Source organism: Lissotriton vulgaris, unplaced genomic scaffold (assembly GCF_964263255.1).
Source record: "Lissotriton vulgaris unplaced genomic scaffold, aLisVul1.2 SCAFFOLD_6042, whole genome shotgun sequence".
In the NCBI taxonomy this organism is placed as follows: Eukaryota; Metazoa; Chordata; class Amphibia; order Caudata; family Salamandridae; genus Lissotriton; species Lissotriton vulgaris.
This window is the reverse complement of record NW_028250592.1, coordinates 60,727-67,662: the sequence shown is the minus strand read 5'-3', so window position 1 is coordinate 67,662 and position 6,936 is coordinate 60,727.

The following is a 6,936-nucleotide window of genomic DNA, read 5'->3' as shown; positions in this document are numbered from 1 at the left end:
TTGAATCTATCAACCAGACCATTCCCTTGAGGGTGGAAAGGAGTGGTGAACTTATTAGTTACGACTAGAATGATTGGTTTGTCGCACAGCAAAGTTCAGTATTGAAGGTCAAAAAACAAGTGTGAGAAAAAGTAGTCAGTATTAGTGAGGTTTGCAGCCCAGGTGGCGTCTCTTGTCAAGGACGACCAGTTACTTAACAATTGTGAACTTATTAGTTACCCCACACTACACCCACAAAGGCTTCATGTACTTAGAGATGAAGTTGGTACCCCTGTCGGATACCACCTCTCTGGGGAATCCCACACGGGAGAAGATCCCCATCAATGCACGGCCCACCACTGGGGCTGTGATTATCCAGAGAGGGACAGCTTCCGGGTACCGGGTGGCATGGTCCACCAAGACCAGGATGAAACTGTTGCCTAGGGCTGTCCTGGGTTCCAGAGGCCCCACAATGTCTATGCCCACTCGATCAAGAGGGGTGCTAACCACAGGAAAGGGTTGGAGGGGTGCCTTGCACTTTCCTCCACTCTTGCCACTGGCCTGGCAAGTCTGACAAGTCCTACAAAAAGTTCCCACGTGCTTCTTCATCTTGGGCCAGTAAAAGTGTGTGACAAGCCGTTGAAAGGTCTTGTCTTGCCGCAGATGTCCTGCGAGAAAAGCGATACAAAAGGGGATGATGGATGGAGCGTTTGAGCAAATCAAACACTCACTCCCAGTCAACTGATCTGGGTTTAATCCATCACCATTCTTTAGCTCACTCTGCCACCCCAGTTCAGACATTGCCATATGCAAATCAGTCTGACCCTGTGCCTCATGGGAACAGTCCAGCCCGAACTGCCAAGCCATGTCTTCCCTGGACCGGAAACAAGCATCCTGGGACCGGTTTTGGATTCATAATCCTCATCAGCCAGGCTATCTTGAATCCAGTGGCAAAGTGAGCAAGGGACTCACATCTGAGCATATCCTGCCAATTTAGGGCGAACAAAGCGATACAAAAGGGGATGATGGACGGAGCGTTTGGGCAAATCAAACACTCACCCCCAGTCAACTGATCTGGGCTTAATCCATCACAATTCTTTAGCTCACTCTGCCACCCCAGTTCAGACATGGCCATATGCAAATCAGTCTGACCCTGTGCCTCATGGGAACAGTCCAGCCCAAACTGCCAAGCCATGTCTTCCCTGGACCGGAAACAAGCATCCTGGGACAAGTTTCGGATTCATAATCCTCATCAGCCAGGCTATCTTGAATCCAGTGGCAAAGTGAGCAAGGGACTCACGTCTGAGCATACCCTGCCAACTTAGGGCAAACAAAGCGATACAAAAGGGGATGATGGATGGAGCATTTGAGCAAATTAAACACTCACGTCATGAGCCAGACCCAGTAAGAAGGTCCTGAAGTGCCTGGGTACCACCAGCACACGGGCTGCACCGGGCTCAATGGCCTTAGGCTCACTATACAACAACCCATCTTCCCAGTAAATGAGATGGTGTTTGGACTCTCCACCTGCTGCCTTGTCTGAAACCTGTTGCCGCATACCAATAAGAGAGGGGCACTCTTTCTACGCCTTGCAGAACTCCTCCCTTGAGGGACCCCCTTCTTGCTGCCAATGGGTCAGCTCAGGTAAGTCTCCTAGTTTGGCTACCTGTTCCCCTATAGGTACCAGAGCATCACCCTCAGGTTCTGCTTCCTCCTGGACCGTGGGAACAGCTGGGGCTGGTTTCCCACACCCCCTGCCCTTCCTTCTCTGGGCAGGTACCTGGGCCACTGTTTCAGGCTCCAAGTCTGCTTGACCACCCCTACTGGCGGCCATGGACCGAGTGGTCGCACAGGCCCACTCAGGCCAACCCAACATCTCAAGATGCTCCTGGCGTTCCACCTCCCTCCAGGGAGAACTCTCCAGGTCATTGTCCAGCAGACAGTCTGCCGTCATGGAGGGCCTCACAACAACTCTCAAGGGACCTGATACCCCCCCCCCACTCAAAGGGAACTTGCGCCACTTTGCAGAGGTGCACCGAGTTGTAAGCTGACACTACTGGGTGTAGTACATCTGGGATAACCTGCTCCTCAGAGACCCACTGACCCCTGACAGATTTCACACTGGCTCCTGTATCTCTGAGAGCCTCCACCCTCCTCCCGTTGATGGTCACCCACTGCCTGTACTTTTTAGTGTTTTCAGGCAGGTAGGTTTCCTGGACCATCTCTCGGTCTCCTAAAGAGACCAGGGTCATCACTGCCAGCTCCTCCTCCCCACTAGGTACTAACTCCTCCCCCAAGGTTACACTCGTCAAACTCGGTTTGGGAGCACCAGGGGGTGCTGGGGATTTCTTGGGGCATCTAAGGGCAATGTGACCATTCTCATTGCATTTGTAACACCTAATGGGACATTGCAAGGTACGCCCACCCTTAGGGGGTGGTGGTGCCTTAGACTGGGATGCTGGGGACTCCTTTCCAGCTGAACTGTTTTGGGGCCCTTTAGGGAACTCCTTATTGTTACCCCCACTCTTCTGCTGAGGACCCTGTCCAACTTTGGCTGTGGTACCCACAATCCCCTTGTGGACCCTGGTGCTGGTCCAGCGGTTCGCCTCCTTAGCAAGCTCCGAAGGATCAGTTAACTTACTATCCAAAAGATGCTAGCGCAGCTCTGGAACACATAGACTGCTCAAGTGCTCCCAACTAATTAAATGGAATAACCCCTCATAATCAGTTGCCTTTCTGCCCTTTATCCAACCATCCAATGCACGCGTATACAGGTTCACACACTCCACCCATGTACTGGGCTCTAACCTTTTGAAGTTCCTAAACTTCTGTCTATACTGCTCTGGGGTAAGCCCATACCTGAGGCATAGGACCTCCTTCATATGGGGGTAGGTCAATTTGCCTGCTAATTCTAAGGGTGAGAGGACATCCCCCCAAGAAGCCTCAAAATGTTTCCACAGGCCTGCCCCCCAATCCTCCGTAGGCACCTTACCCATCTTTAGAGCAATCTCATAGGCTGTGAACCAAACATAGATATCCTCCCACCTCTTAAAATTCTGGACTATATCCTTGGGGAGGTAAACCCTATGCCCATGCACTGGCTGTGTGCTGCCACCATTTGAACCGGACTCCAACTGCTTAGCTTTTAGATCCAGTTCTCTCATGCTCACCTCATGGGCCAGAATTAACTTCTTTTCTTTCATCTGAGCCCTGAGCCTCAGGACTTCTAGCTCATGTTCTCGCACTCTCTGGTTCTCTTGAATTTCCTCCGGGGAGAGACCTCTGCTGGAATGGTTGCTGCCAGCCCTTGAGGCTGGTCCGCCTATTGGCAGATCACTTGCTCCAAAGCCATTCCCTGGTGGATTCTCCGTCTCTTCAGCACCTGTCCCCGTGGCCTCTTTGACCTCCCACCAGACCTTTAAGGCTTCCTGCAGCTCATCCTTTCTAGAGCTGGTTTTGATGGGGCACCCAAACTCTCTGCAGTACTTCCTGAGAGCATCCTTATGGTAGGAATACAGATCCTCAATGTTAAAATCAACTTCTCCCTTTACACTGGCTTCCTTCTCACTTGGTGCCTTTTTAGTGGGTGCATTCTCACTGGTCTGTGACATGGTGCTTCAAGGAAATTCAAAAATAGGACCAAAAAAAAAAACACAACAAAAAGAACAAAAATAATTCGGTATGTGGTTATGTAGGTCTGCACTAAACTAGTGATGCACACCAATCACTGTAGGTCAGGCGCAAATACACGTTTACATCCCACCGCTGCCACCAATGTTAGAATTGAGGGTCTCTAGTTGGCAGAGGCCAAGGCTTCTGACCAAATAGGGACCCTCTCCACCAGTCAGGGTAAGGGGGATACACGTGTGTGGACAACCCCTGCTCACCCCCTTGGTAGTTTGGCAGAGCAGACAGGCTTATCTCCAGGGCAATGTGTAATGTATTTGCGCCAACACATACAGTAATGAAATAGAGCACCACAAACGGACACCACACAGGTATATTTATAAAAATAATATATCTTTATATATTTTTAGGCAGACTTTTAAAAAAAATGGACATAAACTAACATAACATATGCTTCTTGAAACAAAAGTATTCTTCTTGTGGAAAGCGTTCTTAAAAAGTAAAAAGAGTCTGTTGCAAAAGATTGTGCAATTCAGAATGCACCACGAGCAGTCTTTGATTGAAAATGACTGCCCCTCTCTTCATGGGGACCCTGTGCGCGGGTGCGCGTAAGAATGTAATGCCCCCATGAACTGTACCTCCTTAAGGCTGCTCGGATGATGATACAAACAATATATTCCTTTTAGCCTGGTCCAGCACTTCACTCTGGTGCCGGTAGGGGCTTCCAGGGAGGGGCTCGGTGATAGATGACTTCAGCGCCGGCTGATGCCGGCGATCCACACACTCCGCGCCTCCCTCTCCCCCAGGTGGACACGCGCTCGTCCAAGGCAAACACTCGAGCGTTACCTGGGGGGGAAGCGGCAGGCAGAACGGCTCCCGGGTTCCTTGTGCCGCGAAGCTCGTGGCAGACGCGCTGGGCAAATCCCAGTGCTGCTTCTGGGCTTTCCCCCTGATGACTCGCGAGTCGCGAGCCACTCACGGTGCGCCCTCTGGGGATTCCGGCGATGACGTCAGGGCCCACGGGCCAATCGCAGCGCGGCGGGGAAGGCGAGCCCTTCTTCCCTCAGGGCGATCTTCTCCGTGCGATTACTCAGCGGGGGGCACCTCTGGACCTCGCAAATCCAGCGGTGGAGGTCAGGGGCCCTCGGCGCTTGGGGGAAGACACGACCAGACAGGCCCTGTGGCCGCAGCGGTGATCTTTGGTAAAACAGGCCCCAGGGGGAGAGCGGGCCGGCAAGGCACACACCGCTCTTGTTCTCCTTCGGTGCAGACGCAAGAAAGGGTAATCTTCCTGCTCTGAAGGCAGCAGAGCAGTGTAGGTCAAAATGGCAGGAATTTGATGGCCCTGATTCCTGGGATCAGGAGGCTAGCTCTACTTCTAGCCTTTGGAAAGTTCTTCTCGGCAGGAGGGGGACAAGCACACAGCACAGTCCCAACGGTCCCTCTTAGGTAGAACAATAAAGACAGCAGGTCAGCTCCCAGACACACAGCAATGGCAGCACTGTTCCCCAGGTCTTCTTGCGGTGTTCTTCTTCAGCAGGGATCCTCCTCTTGAGTCAAAAGCAGTCTGATTCTATTGTGCACGGGTCTTTCCTTTATAGAGCAAATTGTCTTTGATGCCTTTGAGGTTTTGTGATTTAGGCACGGGTAGCCCTTGTCCAGATCCTGGCAGTGGAAGTCTCTTGGTCCTGGGGAATCTTTCTTTTTGAAGCAGGGAGGCAGGGACATCCGTCATCCAGCAGACAGGGGAGCCGGTATCGTAAAAGGCAGGGCACAGCCCAGCACCACTTTTCCCCCTAACCTTCAGGGTCAGCCAGCTATCACACCACTGCTGGAGCTTTCCCAGACCCTGTCACACTCCCTCTAGCTTGCACACCCAGGCAGGCCCACAGACAGACTGGACAAGAAAATAGCCACTTTCTAAAAGTGCTATTTCCAGACACAAAATTTAAAAACCATCTGTGCTAAAAGATGTATTATCAATTTCTGAATCCTGGGAAACCAGGTTTGGATTTTATATCTTGCTCCTGGGGGAAGATAGGCAGGTACACAAGGGACCCAGCTCTCCCCCATTCTGTCCTATGGGCATGACAGCCTTGCTGCAGTGAAAAACAAATTTGGCAGTAGTTCACTACTAGAGCATGTCCCCTACATCAGTACAGGCTCTACCTTTCACCCACACTGCCCCCTGCCCTGGGGTGTACCTAGGGCTTTCCCTAGGGGTGACCAATGTGTCAGGAAACAGCAGAATCCGGCCTGGCTAGTGGGTACACTGGCAAGGCTAATAGGGCAGATTTCAAACTGCGCGCTGGCACTGCCGTGGCAGGCCTGAGACACCTTTTCAGCGCTACTCTGTGGGGGCATAATAAGTACTGCAAACCCACTAGTAGCATTTGGATTACCAGCCATGGCATACTCAGGGCCCTTTATTAGGGACCCACTGGTAAAGCAAATATGCCAATCATGTATATCACCTTCTTGGGACAATATTACCCAGGGAGCACTTGCACTTTGGCACTGATCAGCAGTGGCATAGTGCCCGAAGCATCTAAACCAGCAAAACGTAATACAGCATAGAGTCAAAAAAACATAGGAGGCAGAGATCAAAAAGTCAGGGGAAACCACGCCAAGGATGCCAGGTCTAACACACATCATCCTCCCTAGAAATATAACAATAACAACAGGGTATAGACTGGCTGGTATTTCAATGTACAAGGGGGCAACTTCTCCTCCTCTCTGTTACCGCATAAAATAATAATTTTATTGAAGCTGGACCTTTTTGTGGCATTCTTCTTCATTGAGCCCATCCACACTCAAGCTAGAAGTTTGCTTGAGTGTGCGTGTGCTTAAACTCCTTTGGTAGCTTGAAATGTATATATCTATATTCACTGAAAAAACCATAGGTTTCACACCAGTTATAGTTAGCTTGAAATTTTACTGACATAAAACCATTGAAATTCCATGTTATAGTTAGTTGGACTCACTATAACTTGCGCGTGTAATGCACTGCTGATGACGTCACATATTACATCACTCATGACATGGTCAGTGACATCACTCATGACATCACTGATGACACCATCCAGTGAATGTGTGCCTTTCTGAACAAGCACTGGCGTTGCCAATAGGTCTCGCAGTAGGAAAGTTGGAGCTATTGGTTTTGTAAATGACAAAGCCCTTTATGTATTTAAAATGATAACCAAAGTGAAAGGCATTGTTATTTGCAATTGTAATGGCTCCAACTGTCGTACTGCGAGACCTATTGGCAACGTGAGTGGTTTTTCGTGTGTGAGTGGCGTTGTGTGTGTGAGTGGCGTTGTGTGTGTGAGT